This window comes from Megalobrama amblycephala, linkage group LG9 (assembly GCF_018812025.1).
Source record: "Megalobrama amblycephala isolate DHTTF-2021 linkage group LG9, ASM1881202v1, whole genome shotgun sequence".
NCBI lineage: Eukaryota > Metazoa > Chordata > Actinopteri > Cypriniformes > Xenocyprididae > Megalobrama > Megalobrama amblycephala.
In genome coordinates, this window is record NC_063052.1 from 1,724,727 (window position 1) to 1,740,304 (window position 15,578).

General features: G+C 38.7%; 1 protein-coding gene across 1 annotated transcript in view; it reads right to left on the reverse strand.

Moving 5' to 3' along the window:
- Nucleotides 1-15,578, reverse strand: part of rims3 (regulating synaptic membrane exocytosis 3) — an 80,921-nt gene that overhangs the window by 49,784 nt on the left and 15,559 nt on the right. The gene's annotated exons all lie outside the window — the stretch shown is intronic.

Sequence of the window (15,578 nt, forward strand, 5' to 3'; positions counted from 1 at the left end):
AAGAAAATATCTCTATTTGCATTGAACTTTGCATCGTAACTTTGCAGATGTTGTTTATGCTCAAACAGCAACATTACACACTAACTAAAGTTAAAAAAGTGAAATCATAATCAACCACCCCTTTAATGCATTAGGAATCATTAACCAGCAACACTGGTTTGGTAATCAAACACATACATACACCAATGATTTATGTCTGTTTACACACACATAAACAAACTAGATATGGTATGACGCCATTCTGAAAAAGAAAGTACAAGACCCATCTTCTGAAGAAGATCTCATCAAATGGAATATAAAATCAAACAAACTCTCTCATCCGCATCCAATGATCCTCCTGCCTGTGGTCTGCTGTGTTTGTGTGTATTTTCTAAGTGCATGTGTTTTTAGTTAATGCACATTCATAGCAGGGCCGAAGGTACTCTCCACTGAGTCTGTGCCTCAGTTGTTTTTGGAGTGCAGGGCAGGCCAGGAGAGCAGGGTTAGAGCTGTGGAAGGATGACTCAGAGCTTACAGGGTTGGAGACACTCCTTCCAACTCACTGTGCACTCTTGCACCTTCTTATAGCTGCTAAGAATAGCAGTGAATAAAGGTGAGCTCCAAAGAGGAAATGCTAACCAACACCAATGCACCTGTTACTCAAGTGGAAATAACAAAGTGCACAGAAATGAAAGGAATAGTTCATCCAAAAATAAACCGCTGCGCCTGTTTGTCAGGTCTGTTTTGGGTTTGAGTTGTTCTTGTTTGATATGCACTGTTTCCAGTTCCAGTGTTTCCTTTGTCTTAGTTCATTAGTTGCCATGGTTGTTGATTTACCCTCATGTGTTATACCTGTGTCAAGTTAATTATCTTGTTTAGTCCCTAGTGTTATATAGCCCTCATTTTCAGTTGTTCTTTGTCAGATCTCGTAATTGATAAGAGGTTGTTACGTTCACCATGTTTTTGTTCCCTGACATCCTGAGCAATGTATATTCTGAGTTTTGTTTTCATTAAAACTGCTCGCCAGTACATCCAGCTCTTTTATTTCCATCTTTGTTCAACCCCTTGCTGACACCGTTTTGTGTTCCACAAAAAAAAAGACATATGGGTTTAGAAAGACATTATGGTGAACTATTATTTGTCTAGCATTACTGTCATTGTTATGCATCCCATACTTTTGTTAGACTGATGATCTTGATCAGCCATTTTCAAATGGAGGAAAGGAACTATGAGACCACTAAACATTCAATTCATGATCCTAATGGAAGCAGGCCAAGCACAATTACAAAGTCAATGAATGAGAGTCCAAGAGCTATTTAATGCCATTTTCTTAATGTCACTCTGCTGGCGGGAATGGAGGCTGTTCACCCCTGTGAAGTTGTCCTGCTGGGTTCATTGTGAAAGAGATGTCTATCAGGAGAGAAATGTAAGACACCACATAGAAAACAACACCTGCTTTCACCCTCTTGATCAATATATCGATCAGTGTGTCATCTGGAGCGTGTAACAGCAGTCCAAATTGATTTTAATGACACATCTTGACCGAAGGCCATGAATCCGAGCAGAACCGTGTGGGAGTTTTATTGCGTAAACACCTTAAGCCACAGAAATGAAACAAAACATGTTATTTGCTAATTTCAGCTTGATAATATAAAACGTCTGCTGACCTAAAAACTTACGAGCTATTCTCTAGCTTCCACTGCTGTAGTGAACAATGAAGCACAATGCATTACTTCAATTATGAATAAAACAAGACTGAGATAGAAATGACGGAGGGCAACAAAAGTGTAGGATGTATAAGTAGGGCATGTAAGGTGCAAAGTCTGCATACATTTCTACTGTGCAAACATTTACTTGAATTTATATGAGCTGAATCAAGAAACCAAGAATGTTGTAACTACTGAGATTAAAATTCTGGCCAATACAACAAGTTATGCCCGATAACTGATAATTTATGTGACTATGACATGATGTGTAGCCAAGTGTGGTGTCCCATACTCAGAATTTGTGCTCTGCATTTTACCCATCCAAGTGCACACACAAGTACTGAACACATGCACACACACACACACACACACGCACAAACCGTGAACACACAACCGGAGCATATGGGTCAGGTAAAAAAAAAAAAAAAAAAACACATATTAAAATGTTATACTATTTTGTCTAAGACAATGAAAAAATTAAACACTTAAAAAAAATGCAAATGCAACAAGTGAATTTAGGTATCGCAATATTATAATTTACAATGTGAAAAAAATGGTATTGTTTTTTAAATATCCTAAAGATTATATTTAACAGTCCTATTAAAGACTTACATTTAAGTGATTGTTAGATGACAAATCAGGGATTAAAAAAAAAAAAAATGGGAAAAGTGAGCATGTACAAATATCCAACATTAGGCAATATATATATATAGGCTACAACACTGACCGATAAATTAAAATAGTGATAATAGGTGACAATAACATTGGATGATAATTGATATGGTACTAATTTATCACAACTGCATTAAAAACTAATTTATGGAGAGGAAATTTTATAATTTTAATATGTTGCAATTTAGTATATTTAAAATATAACTTTAAATGTAATATCAAATAATTCTGTTGTCATTTACTTCCATTTACATTCATGTCTTTCCAAACCCGTAAGACTTTGAACACACATGAAGATATTTTTAATGAAATCTGAGAGATTTCTGTCCCTCCATTGACAGACCTACCACTTGACGCTTAAAAAAATTCATAAAGAGATTCAATCTGTTCATCGTATAAAGCAATGCAGTCTTTTCAGAAAATTGGACTAAACCGCTCAATTCAAATGGATTAGTTTTACAATCTCTTTATGAACTTTTTGAAGCGTCAAGTGGTAGTTGCATGGACTGTCAATGGAGGGACAGAAATCTCTCAGATTTCATTAAAAATATCTTAATTTGTGTTCCAAAGATGAACAAAAGTCTTACGGGTTTGGAACGACATGAGGGTGAGTAAATGATGACAGAATTTAAATGTTTTGGGTTAACTAATCAATTACTTTACATGTGTTTCGGTATGTTAGTTAGACTCAGCACGTCAAAATAACTACATACTTCTTTGAAACAGATGATTAAAACAAACTATTTAAAATATACGTTAAAGTAAAACTTTTAACTTGACATTATTACAAAGTGCACTTTTTAAAAGCGTATACCTACAGAAAGTGTTTTAAGAAACACAATCTGTTTTTTTATATATATATGTTTATATATGTTTTTTTAAATATATGTTTATGATTTGAAGTACACTACAAGCGCACATTCACTACATTTAAGCACACTTCTTTTTCACAAGGAATGACACAGTCAAGTTTGTTTGTCTATCTTAGGACCCGTTCTTGAGTTTCTTCTGTGATATTTTCTTTAATTCTTGGTCCATGTACACATGCAGACTAACCTGCAGAGAAAACCATGTAATCAAAATCCCTTAACTAGCTAGGACAGAGTGAAATCTGAAGGCGGGGATCTTTGTGTGTTTTCTATCTCTAAGTGTCATGTTCAGATATATCTAAATATAGGTCCACTCCCTTCATTAGCATGACCCTCAGTACAAAGACCCCACAGCAAATAGATTGACAGCTCATCAAAATAAGTGTTGTCAGATGTGCTTTAATAAAAACCAAGCGTCGGGTGAGTGGCGTGAAGCTGCCTCGCTGTCTCCATGGAGATGGAACGGCTGCCAGTGATGCCTGCCTGCCAGAGCCATTCAGTGCTTCTGGAAAGTGAAGGTGCCATGTTGTACCATGGCAGCAACTCACCCATATGGTCTAAATGAATCGTTTGCAAATACATGTCAGATAGAAATGACGTAAGCTGCTCGCTTTCATTTCAAATCAGCTTGCCTATGCAGAGGATTAATATAAAGCTTATTATGAGGTATTCAGTCTTGATCACATTCTTCAAGGTTGTGCTACTTGGTTAGCAGGATAAGTTGTAGAATAACTTGGCATAAATCTAGGATATAAACAGTTCACCTAGCAACGTGGTTATTGTAGGATAAGTTGTAGAATAACTTGGCATGAATCTAGGATATAAGCAGTTCACCTAAGAGCAACGTATCTATTGTTTAACTGTTAGCAAGCATGCTACAGCACAGTATGCTATCATCATACTAAAACCTAAAACTGAAAGAAAAAAAAAAAAAAAAAGAAAAAAAAGAGAGATAACCTTACTAGTTGAACTTGCTAACTGGCTTGTTTGTTGGACAACTAGTTGAACTTCCTGATTCATCTCTAATTGCTGTGCTAACAGAGCTAACTAGCCTACACTTTCAAACTTGTGAGGAATGGGATATCCTGGTTTATGCCACTGTGAAACCTGGAAGCGCTGAACTTAATAACACAGGAGAGAAAGTACTGTTGAATAATGTCGTTATTTTTGTCTTGATTTCGCGCACAAAAAGTATTCTTGTTGCTTCATAACATTAAGGTTGAACCACTGCAGTCATGTCGACTATTTTAACTATGTCTTTAGTCCTTTCTGGACCTTGAAAGTGGTGGTGTCTATGGAGGATAAAAAAAAAAAAACCCTCTCGGAGGGTTTTTCATTAAAAATATCTTAATTTGTGTTCCGAAGATGAACAAAGGTCTTACGGGTGTGGAACGACGTTAGGGTGAGTAATAAATAACAGAATTTTCATTTTTGGGTGAAATAACCCTTTAAGTGTGAACTGAATGTAATGTTTTCAGACTCTTAACTGCATGTTAATTGTGATTAAATGTAAATGTATTATAGTTTAAATTTATATTAAAAGCAGTTGAACATGCATTTTGAACCACTTAAGTAGGACTTAAGTAATTCTATATATTTAAATTAATAAATATTTGTATATTGTTAAAGTGTATTGTCGAATGTATTGACATTCATTCATGGTAAACTAAAATATACTTTAATGTCATTTCTATTAAAACTTGTTTGTCAAGCATTTATAAATACATATTTGTAATTACACATTTGTAATGATGAAGTTGCAATTTGGTACATCTAAATATATATTCACTTTAAATATAATATGGAATAATAAACTACAGTTAAACTTATAATAAAGTGTGTGTTTTTATCACAAGGGTAACCACATTTGCAGATCAGGACCCTAGCCTGTAGTCGAATATAGATGAAAAAATTAAGCACTTACACTATAGGGCTATTACCAGTCTTGTCAGTCAATCACCCACTCAATTCTCCTTCATCACTCAATTTCTCATCTCTCTTTTGGCTCCCTGAGCTTATGCACTCGCATTTATTGCACCACTGACTCAGAGCTGAATAAGACCTACAGCAAAGTATCACATTAAATTGCTTGGCTGGAATCTATGGTGTGTGGAAGTGGAAATGTGACAGAGCAGAGTAAAGGAGTTATCCAGGATAAGGGCAGACAGGTGCTGAGGTACTGACCCTGATGCCCCAGACAGGTAAACCCTGGAGTCAAACTGCTCCCCCCCCAATCCTTCAACAATCCCAGCCCTTGAGACTCATCAGCCCTGCTGGGAGAATACAGCACACTGAAAAGGTCATCTTTTATAAAGCGCACCTTACGCACCAACATAAGCTACTGAGAGAATAAAAGAGAAAAATAGAACGGGAATTGACTCTTTGCTAAAGCCTCACCTTAAAAACTTTTCCGAACAACCCTATCTTAGCAACTGTCCATAGTGACACAAAGTACTTGAAAGGGACAGTTCACTGCACAATGTCATGATTTACTCAACCTAATGTTGTTCCAAACACACACCAAACCATTTCGGTGACCATTGACTTCCACTGTATCGGCAAATAACACTGAGACATATTTCAAAATATTTACTTTTATGTTCCACAGAAGAAAGAAAGTCATAAGGCTTTGGAAAGACATGGGAGAGTAAATGATGAGAAAATGTTTGGGAAAACTAACAGTTTTTCCTTTTCCAAATTTTTAAATAAATCTTGCAAAATATTATTGGTTAAACAGTGTGTCATTCCCAAATGACATGTAGAACATCAGTAAGAACAGCTACATTTGCTCCAAGGTCACTTAATTTATGTGTTGATTCAGGTCATCGTAGTTTACCATGGTGAATGGGTTGTAGAAACGTTACACTATACACTATAAAAGTTTTGGTAACTTAAACCATTTGAGGAAATCGAATGCCTTAAACCATTTAATTTTTAAAAACAATAAGTATGAGTACTGTAAACTCATATACATTAAAGGGATAGTTCACCCAAAAATGAAAATTTGATGTTTATCTGCTTACCCCCAGCGCATCCAAGATGTAGGTGACTTTGTTTCATCAGTAGAACACAAATGATGATTTTTAACTCCAACCCTTGCAGTCTGTCAGTCGTATAATGCGTGTCTATGGGAACTCTATCTATAAGAGTAAATAAACCTTGCTTACACAAATCCAAATTAAACCCTGTGGCTCGTGACGACACATTGATGTCCTAAGACACGAAACGATCGGTTTGTGCGAGAAACCGAACAGTATTTATATCATTTTTTACCTCTAAAACACCACTATGTCCAACTGCGTTCAGCATTCGCTTAGTGAGGTCTGAACGCGCTCTGACAACGGAAGCGATGTCTCTTGAGCTTATACTTCGAGACATCACTTCCGTTGTCAGAGCGTGATCAGACCTCACTAAGCGAACGCTGAACGCAGTTGGACATAGTGGTGTTTTAGAGGTAAAAAATGATATAAATACTGTTCGGTATTTATATCATTAATATAAATGATATATATATTAAGATATAACACTCCGTTCTTGTTTGGCACTATTCCCGAGGGAAGAGCTGTCTGCATCTGTGCCTGGTGATTCTGGCCCCATTTGTGCTGAGGCAATACGGTGGCTGCAATCATAGGGCTCGCAGGTGAGCTCGTTGGGAAGTTTGAGAAAGTTGTCTCTCTCTCAGCTTCCCCGGGCCTGACAAGGATGACTGGATGATGATGACGTTCGTGTTTGACGTCATCACGTCCGGCGGCGAGCGCTCCTCTGGCTGTGTATGCGGAACTGCTGTGTGTTTGGGACGTGCTTTTCGGCGTGAGAGCGCGTTAAGAAAGGGGCCGCGCGCGGACGGCTCGACGAGCGGTTCCTTTCTGTCCATTATGCGGCAGCTTCCATGACTTTCCATTCCTTTCTGATCTCCGCGTTTGAGATCGGAAGGGCATGGAAAAACCCCTAGCCGTTCAGATTTGTATCTGAACCCAGACAGACGGGAGGAGGCAGAAGCGAGAGTGAGATGGGTGATCGATTGTAAACACCGTTGCGTTTGTAATCAATCTCCCAGCTACATAGGGCGATTTATATCTAACCTCTCCTCTTCTTCTTTCACCTCCTGTGTATATATATATATATATATATATATATATATATATATATATATATATATATATATATATATATGCATGTGTATATATATATATAAACATATATCATGCTCAGATGCTTCTTATGGTCAGAATGATGGCTGGGCCCATAGTGATTATTTCTGTTGGCCCGCTATTTTCTGTTTGATAATGAGAGGATATTTTAGGCTTAAAAGAACCTTAGATTCCATCCTTTCACTTAAAAAGGAGCATTAGGAGTCTTCGGTCTTTGAGCCGCAGGAGGGTCTATATCTTATGTGCTTAAAATAAGACCTCATTTTCCTGTATAGTTTTCTGAGCATGTAGTCAGGAAAAAGTAAGGGGTTATTGGGCAAACTGAAGTTGATAGGCTGGCTAGTATATATTGTGCAGGCCACAAAATGGCCGCCTCTTAGCCACCTGTTGTTTAGAGTAGCTTCTCTGCTGTTTTCTAGAGTAGTTTGAGTTAGCACTCGTCACTTCAGTTATTATGCATGTTTAGGTCGGCCTTAATCGGCCGCATAACATTGTTTGCTTGTGAGCTTCACTTTCTTTCTCTTATCCATGAGATTTGGAGGTGAAGCCCAGGCTTCACTAGGCTTGTGGCCCTGTAAGAAGGCCCGTAGCTTAGCGGCCAGGCTAGAGCTAGGTTAGGTGTGTTATTTACATATAACCCTATGTATACTATCCCTTGTCAGGTTGTATAGTTCCTAGTTCTGGCCTCCTCCCGAGGGAGTTGTTAGGCCGTATGCCCATTATCCCCTTGTTTTGTAGGTGCAATTGTTGAGTTTAACAGCTAGGTTGTAGACTGTTTTTAGACTAACTGATGCTGTTATCTCAGGTGGTAGGCCCTTATCTTTGCGTAGATATGTCATGCTGTGTGTGCTAGGCCCCGCTTTCTAGAACTTTTATGCTATGGAAAATGTGTTTTTTCCTCCGAACCACTTGTTTTCTTTAATCAAGTGTGAGTTGACTTTGCTAGTGTTTAGCATCCGTCCTCTATGGCTCAGTAGAGATTTGAGAATCTGTATGGAGAGAATTATTTTCCTCTTTGAAAATAGCATATACATCAAAGCGCTGCATTTGCTTTGAAGTTCTAGACTTTTGCCCTACATTGTATGTGAGCTTACTTATGCTGCCACAGGTTAGCACCTGTTCTCATAGTAGCAGGCTTTTTCATGTAGCCGCTATTGGAGACATTGATGACCTAATATTCCCCATTAGTAGATTTGAGTGCATCACCTGTTGGATTGCATACTCAGGGTAGTATAGAACCACTTTTTGAGAAAAGCTGGTTTCTATTAGCTCCCTTTTGTGATCTTGTTAACAGCTATATTGCATATAACTTTGATTGTAGGCTCTTATGGTTAATTAGCCTCCTTCTAGTTAGCAATTGTATTTCTAACAAGTGCTGTTAGTTGATCATAGTTTGCTCACATAGTTTACACTGCCACAGGCTTTTGCTACGTGTCCACTTGAGGTAGTAGGCCATATAGGCCTCCCTTAGACCATGTTGCCATTATTTGGTTCCCTTTAGTCACATATGATTTAGGTTACATTGCCTGTTGGAATGTGTAGCCTAGCTCAGGTTGCAGTTAGCTTCCCACAGCTATTGTTGGGTTAGAGCTGGTTCCTTGTAGCTTGGTTCCCTTAATTTCATGAGCTGAAGCCACGTGTCATTGGAATGGTAGGCCCCAATGGTAGGCTTCCGGTTGGCCAGAGGCCCAGATGGTAACCTAACCTCCTTCGAGTTGGTTATTTATCGTTTTGGTGCCTGAGAACACTGCCACGAGCTGACGCCACGTGTCTGTCGAGGTCAGAGGCCTGATTAGGCCTTCCTTGATGCGTGTTGGCGTACGTTGTACTCCTCTTGCTTTAAGAGTAAAAGGTGCTTTTACTGAGTGCACTGCTCGTTGGATTGTGTTAGGTGGATTGTCATGCTGGCATTTTCTCAGCCTCATTTTGCTGCTGTCGAAGTCCCTGTCTGCCCCAAATGGCAAGACAGATATTCAGAGTGGCCCCTCAAGGCCACTTTCTGAGTGTACTTCTGTTTCCCGCATTACTTCTATCATGCTGTAGGCCCGTCTTCGGCCTCCATGATTATGTGCCCATTGCATGGTGTACCTGTTAGGTTAGCTTGGTACTTCCCTTCTGGGTTATGTACGTAATAGTGCTTAGCTCCCTAAGCTGATCATGGTGGTAGGCCTTAATCAGGCCTCCTCCTAAGATTCAGTCCTAGGCTGGTTTGTGCTCACCTGTATGAACAGGTGTTTAGCGCACAGCCTCTTCAGTGCGTTAATTAAGCGCTGAGTAGATCCTAGAATGAGTGGATTATACTCCCCTCAATAGGAGGGTTCATAGCACTCAGCTGAGTTCTGCTCTCCAGGATGGAGAGTTGCTCCTGCCTTTCTGCAGTCACTCTTACCTGCTCTCTTCTATGAAGAATGCGTTATGGAGATTCTGTACTCAGACAGGGTTGGCCAGGACTAAGTTTGTCCTATGACAGACCAGGTCGGCCTCCCTGGTGGCATTGGGGGTGACTTTGTTCCCCTCTAGTGACTGGACGGGTTTCCCTGGCCTCATTCCCTTAAAGAAACCACTTTGTTGGAACCACCAAGTTGGTCTCAGATGCCTCTAGCGACCTTAGTAGGCCTTCTCTCTCTGGAAGGCCTTCTGTAGGCTCAGTTTGGGCTGTTGGCCATAGGGAATGCTGTCACTGACAGCCTGGTGTGACCCGAGGGTGAGTTGCTAAGCGTTTCCTTTCGAAACTGCTTGATGTTTGTCAGCCATATTATTTGTCATGCACTCTCCTCAAGCATGGCGGCGTGGGTATATCGTTCCCCATTGCGTAATCAACGCAGAGCGAGTTCCCTTTCGAAAGGGAACGTCTCAGGTTACGTATGTAACCAAGTTTCCTGAGAACCAGGGAACGAGACTCTGCTTTTCCTTGCCATGCTTTGGGCTTCCTGCCTGCAGAACAGTCCCTCAAGACGATAGATGCTGACTGTTTCTCCAGGCGCTCCTTTATACTTCCTGGTCGTGCCATATTACATCATAGGCTGTCGCCGGCCAATAGGGATTGGAGTTGTTGGATAGTTTTGCTTTCAGACACCGGGTCACGTGTGACGTTCCCCATTGTGTAATCAACGCAGAGTCTCGTTCCCTGGTTCTCAGGGAACTATGGTTACATACGTAACCTGAGACGTTATTCATATGAGCACATAACAGGCATAATTAAATCACAAAACTTGTGTTGGACTAATGAAATTCCTCTGTTGAGTGACTTGTGTGTGTCACCATTGCAATTTAAATTCCCATTTAACATCCTGTGGTTCATGGCCAGTTCAATTCAATCTAACACTCATAAATGGAAAATGAGCCAGTTCTTAAAATCTGACTTTTTCCTGAACCCTGCAATAGACGGTCAACAGCAAAGCACATTACAAGCGTCATTACAAACTGGCAGTTTGATTTGTCTGACAGGTTCTTCTTTGTTTGCCAAGACTGCTCACATGGCTACACTGCAGTGCTTGCTTGTTGGACTGTGTTAACAATTGTGGGCTGCTGCTGACCCTTATAGAGAGAGAGAGCATTACCCCTTGGCACAGAGTCTGTAATTACCCCACAGGAGTACAATTACACCGGAGGAAAGGAAAAATAAGAAGGTATAAAAAGAAAGGAAGAGCAGTGGGCTGTGGACAACAGTAACATCCTTAGATTCTAATCTAGGTTGGTGAAATCCACAGCTTGACTTTTTCAAACAAACGGAATTGAGATGCAGGTTTATTCCTGGGAGAAGCCAAGGTTATGCTGTATTACTCATCCACACATCTAGTCATCCGTGAGTCATGCAGGGTGATGGGAAGGTTAGCCTGTTCAATGCTTGACTAAGAGCAGGGCATGATCTTCACATGCTGTGCTGACTAACACATATCCTTAATATCCTACAGCCACAAATAAACACATACAAAGACCAGATGAAGCAAAGCAAATGAAAGGGCTTCCCTGTATGGCAGCATCTATTAAAACAAATTGATGACTAAATTCATATATTTCCTGAAGAAAATGACTGTTCTGAAGAGCAGGTTGTTCTCAGTGGTTCTTAATACACTGGTATGCAGTTGCTGGTGTATACTGGATGGTTACTAGGGTGTTTCTAGTAGGGCTGCACCATTAAAGGTGCAGTAGGTGATCTGGAAAATGCTAATATTAGCCTGCTAGCATTAAAAGCATACAATCCCACTCTCCCTGCATATCTCCATCCAAAGCTACACCTCCTACAAAACACTGAATGCACACACGCACACACGCGCACACACACACACACACACACACACACACACACACACACACACACACACACACACACATATACAGCTGCTCTCAGCAATGCGTCACAAGAGACGGCGTTAAACTACCTCATGTCTCAAAGCCCATAACATTACAATAATAATGAATGTAAACAACATAGAGAGGTTGTACCTGACTGCTGCAGATTCATTTCGGTGTTGATACTGTTGACATGGAAACACATAATTCCAAGTCTGAAGACATAAACAACTCCAGTTAGAATGTCATGGGTCACGTGCTGTAGTTATGGCGTTAACGCAGCATAAGCTCATTGTTTTGATTCGGTAGAAACTGTAAAAGGTGGCTGCTGTTTGATTGCGGTGCTTTCTGAGAAGATGTGAACAGGGTGTGCGAGGGTATGTAAAACATATGCTGACAGGCAGGCAGGACATCTTATTATTTCATTCGGACCGAATATAAAGATTGGATGAATATTTTAGGGTCCTATGCCTTCCACAGATGATATTTATGAAAATACATTTACACCATTTAACATAGTGATTGCTATTAGGATATGAGACTTTCAACCAGTATAACAAAAAATGTTTCTGTAGAGAGTCACCTATTGTACCTTTAATTGAAATAAAATCACAACTGTGATATGGCTTGGTGCAATGATTTAATTTAAAAAAATGTTGCAGTGCTTATTATAGATGATTTATCCTTGCATTGCTTTTAAAAAATCCATACGGTGTCATAATCTTTAAATCTTCATAATTTTCTCTCCCTCAAAATGACGTCTATTCTGTTCATGACGTATGGGACTAAATATCCTCCACATATGACTGCAAACTGGCATTCAGATTTGCATATTCAAATCTGCATATAGATATCAACACCAAACTTCCTACAAATCAGTCAGTTCCCGAAAGAATAAATCAAATTCCACTCAACATTTTTTCATTCAACAGGAAACCTGGGTTTTTTAGTCTTATTTTAAATTGCAATATTTATCAGAGTAATGGCAATTTAATTTTTCCCCAAATCGTGCAGCTCTAGTTTCTAGTTGATTGCTGGCTCAAATCAAAAGAGTCCAACCCAAAGTCTCTATGATATTCAATTATTTGTTTAAATATATTGATCTGGAAACTATTTTTCCAAGTACAATCATTCAGAATTATCATTGGTCCCACTTTATATTAAGTGGCCTTAACTACTATGTACTTACATCAAAAAATAAGTACAATGTACTTATTGGGTTCATATTGAATTGCAAAACACATTTGCTGCTATTGAGGTGGGAGACAGGTATGGTGGTATGGGTAGGTTTAAGGGTAGGGGTAAGGTGTAAGGGATGGGTCAACAGTGTAATTATAAATGTAATTACAGAAATTAATTAAAGATGTAATTACATGCAGGTGTTTTTAAAATATAAGTACAATGTAAAAACATGTATGCACACAATAAGTGCATTGTATAAAATTATTAATTTAAATGTAAGTACATAGTAGTTAAGGCCACTTAATATAAAGTGGGACCTTATCATTAAATACCTGCAGAACACAATGAAGCTCCAATATACTAATGTAATTAATGAAAGTGGGCATAAGGGTAACACTGTGCACTAACAAGTCAGCTGAAACACACACACACACAATGTGGCAGAAAACGAAACAAGGCGAGCAACATAACATCTTGTACTATTCATAAAATATTTAACATACAACAGAAAGCATATAAATAAAATAAAAAAATCACAATGAAACCTTAATTGTAAAAATGCTGTTTACCTGCCCAAAACATCTCCCTTATATATACAATATACTGTGCAAGGTATATAGATAAATATAAAAATAAAGTTACAACCATAATTTTCAAAACGTTTTTGCATTTGCTTCCACAGAGAATCAAAAATAGACAAGTTGTGCAAGAACAGTTTGATCCAGCGCATGTGAAGTCACGGTGACCAGAATATGACAAAAGAACTGAATAGACAAAAACAGGAAGAGATGTGCACAAATTGAAGACCACAGGGGCCGTTATGAAGGGTGCAGAGTATGAAAGGCATATGGGCCCTTCAGGACACTAGTATCGCAAGAGTGACCCAAATTACAATTGGAAATATTTTGAAATATTTTTTTTATTTTTATATATATATATATATATATATATATATATATATATATATATACACAGAAACACACTTTAACCATTAAAGTGTAGTAAAATAGATGTCAAATCTAAATTATGGAAAGAGATAAGTGAACTCATTGTCCCATTACATCAAAATACAGCGTACATTACGTTAATGATGCAAAGAATATCATGAAGAATGAAAAGGAGCAATTAAAAGCAGGTGCTCAAAAGTGGAATTGTAAAAAACATAAAAAGTAGGGATGAAGACCATGTTCTATTGTTGCCCTCCTGAGTAGGGTTGCACCAGCCATTCGTAAGTTCTTTCGTAAATTTGAACATGAAGTCCACACTAGAGGCTTAGTAACTACTAGCTAGACTAACGCTCTACTTTATTCAGTTGCACCATTTCCTAAGGCTGAACGTAGCTAGTGGGTCGTAAGCTTTCCGTAAAGTAATGCATAGTCGCATAATATGATGTTTACCCTCAATGATCCAATAGCAGCCTTCAAATACGTGAGTGTCGCTACTAGCTTGTGTCTGTTGATGCAGTGTGTATATCGGCCTTAAGCCTGGAACACACCAAGCCGGCGGTTGGTCGTCGGGCAGTTTTTGTTCGTCTGCCGACTAAGTTTTCTCAGTGTCTTCTGCACCGTCGGCTAAAGTTGGTCCTTGTCTGCTTTTTTTAGGCCGATTCGACATGTTGAATCGGTGTTGGAGATCGTCGTTCAGTTGGGCCATCTGATCATTCTGAATGGCTGTTCAGCTACTGCAGTGTTTCTCAAACTTTTTCTGCCATTCCCCACTGTGGAGGTAGGGAAGGGTTCCGAGCCCCACCTGTCCCCAATCGCTCCAACAAAATGTTAATAAACTAGGCTTTAAGTTTAATACATTTGAAAAAACAAGAAAATCCCGCACACTATCAACTTGCAAAACAATAAAAAAGGTACTTTATTAGCAACGTTTCGATCGTAAGATCTTCATCAGGCATCAACGTTTCGATCGTAAGATCTTCATCAGGCATTGCTAATAAAGTACCTTTTTTATTGTTTTGCAAGTTGATAGTGTGCGGGATTTTCTTGTTTTTTCATATTTTGACTATACCAGTCTTTTTTCCTACGCACCTATCTATTACCTACAGGTGTGCGACGCTAATTGTTCAAGTTTAATACATTTAAAATGTATGAATTTATTTAATTAACATTACATTTTAAAACATTACATCAAATAACAGCATTAAAAACTTTATTTATTATATATAAATTATCAATTAAATATTATTTGAGGGTTTTATTGTTTCCATGGCAACGCATCATGCTTGTCACGTCACACATCGCAGCCACAATAAACACTGTATGACAGATGTAACACTTTTATTTCGTTTCTCCTTTTTTTTTCAAAATATTCACAAACTTGCTTACCATGTCATCAACTATCTGATATTCCGATTCTCAAATATGTATAAGTGAGTGTGTTTTGTTGTTTAAAAATGTTAATAAATGATCTTGATCTATAACGCGAGATGGGCGCCGCCATGTTTGCTTGCGCTGCCGTTCAGCGAGCACTGTCAGTCGGATTTATAGCAAGTGAATTCATCAATTTCTCCCGAAATCCATGTAAGTATGTGGTTGTTGATCTGGGAGAAAATAGAGTAAACTTTATAGTTACTTATACTATGTGTGTCTGATATGAATAAAACACGTAGGCAAATTATATTTGAATTGATTGTTACTGCTGCTTCCATAGACATCAGTATGTACTTTACAAACTCTAAATGTATGGTGGTTTTACTAATTCACACGGGGCGCCGGCGT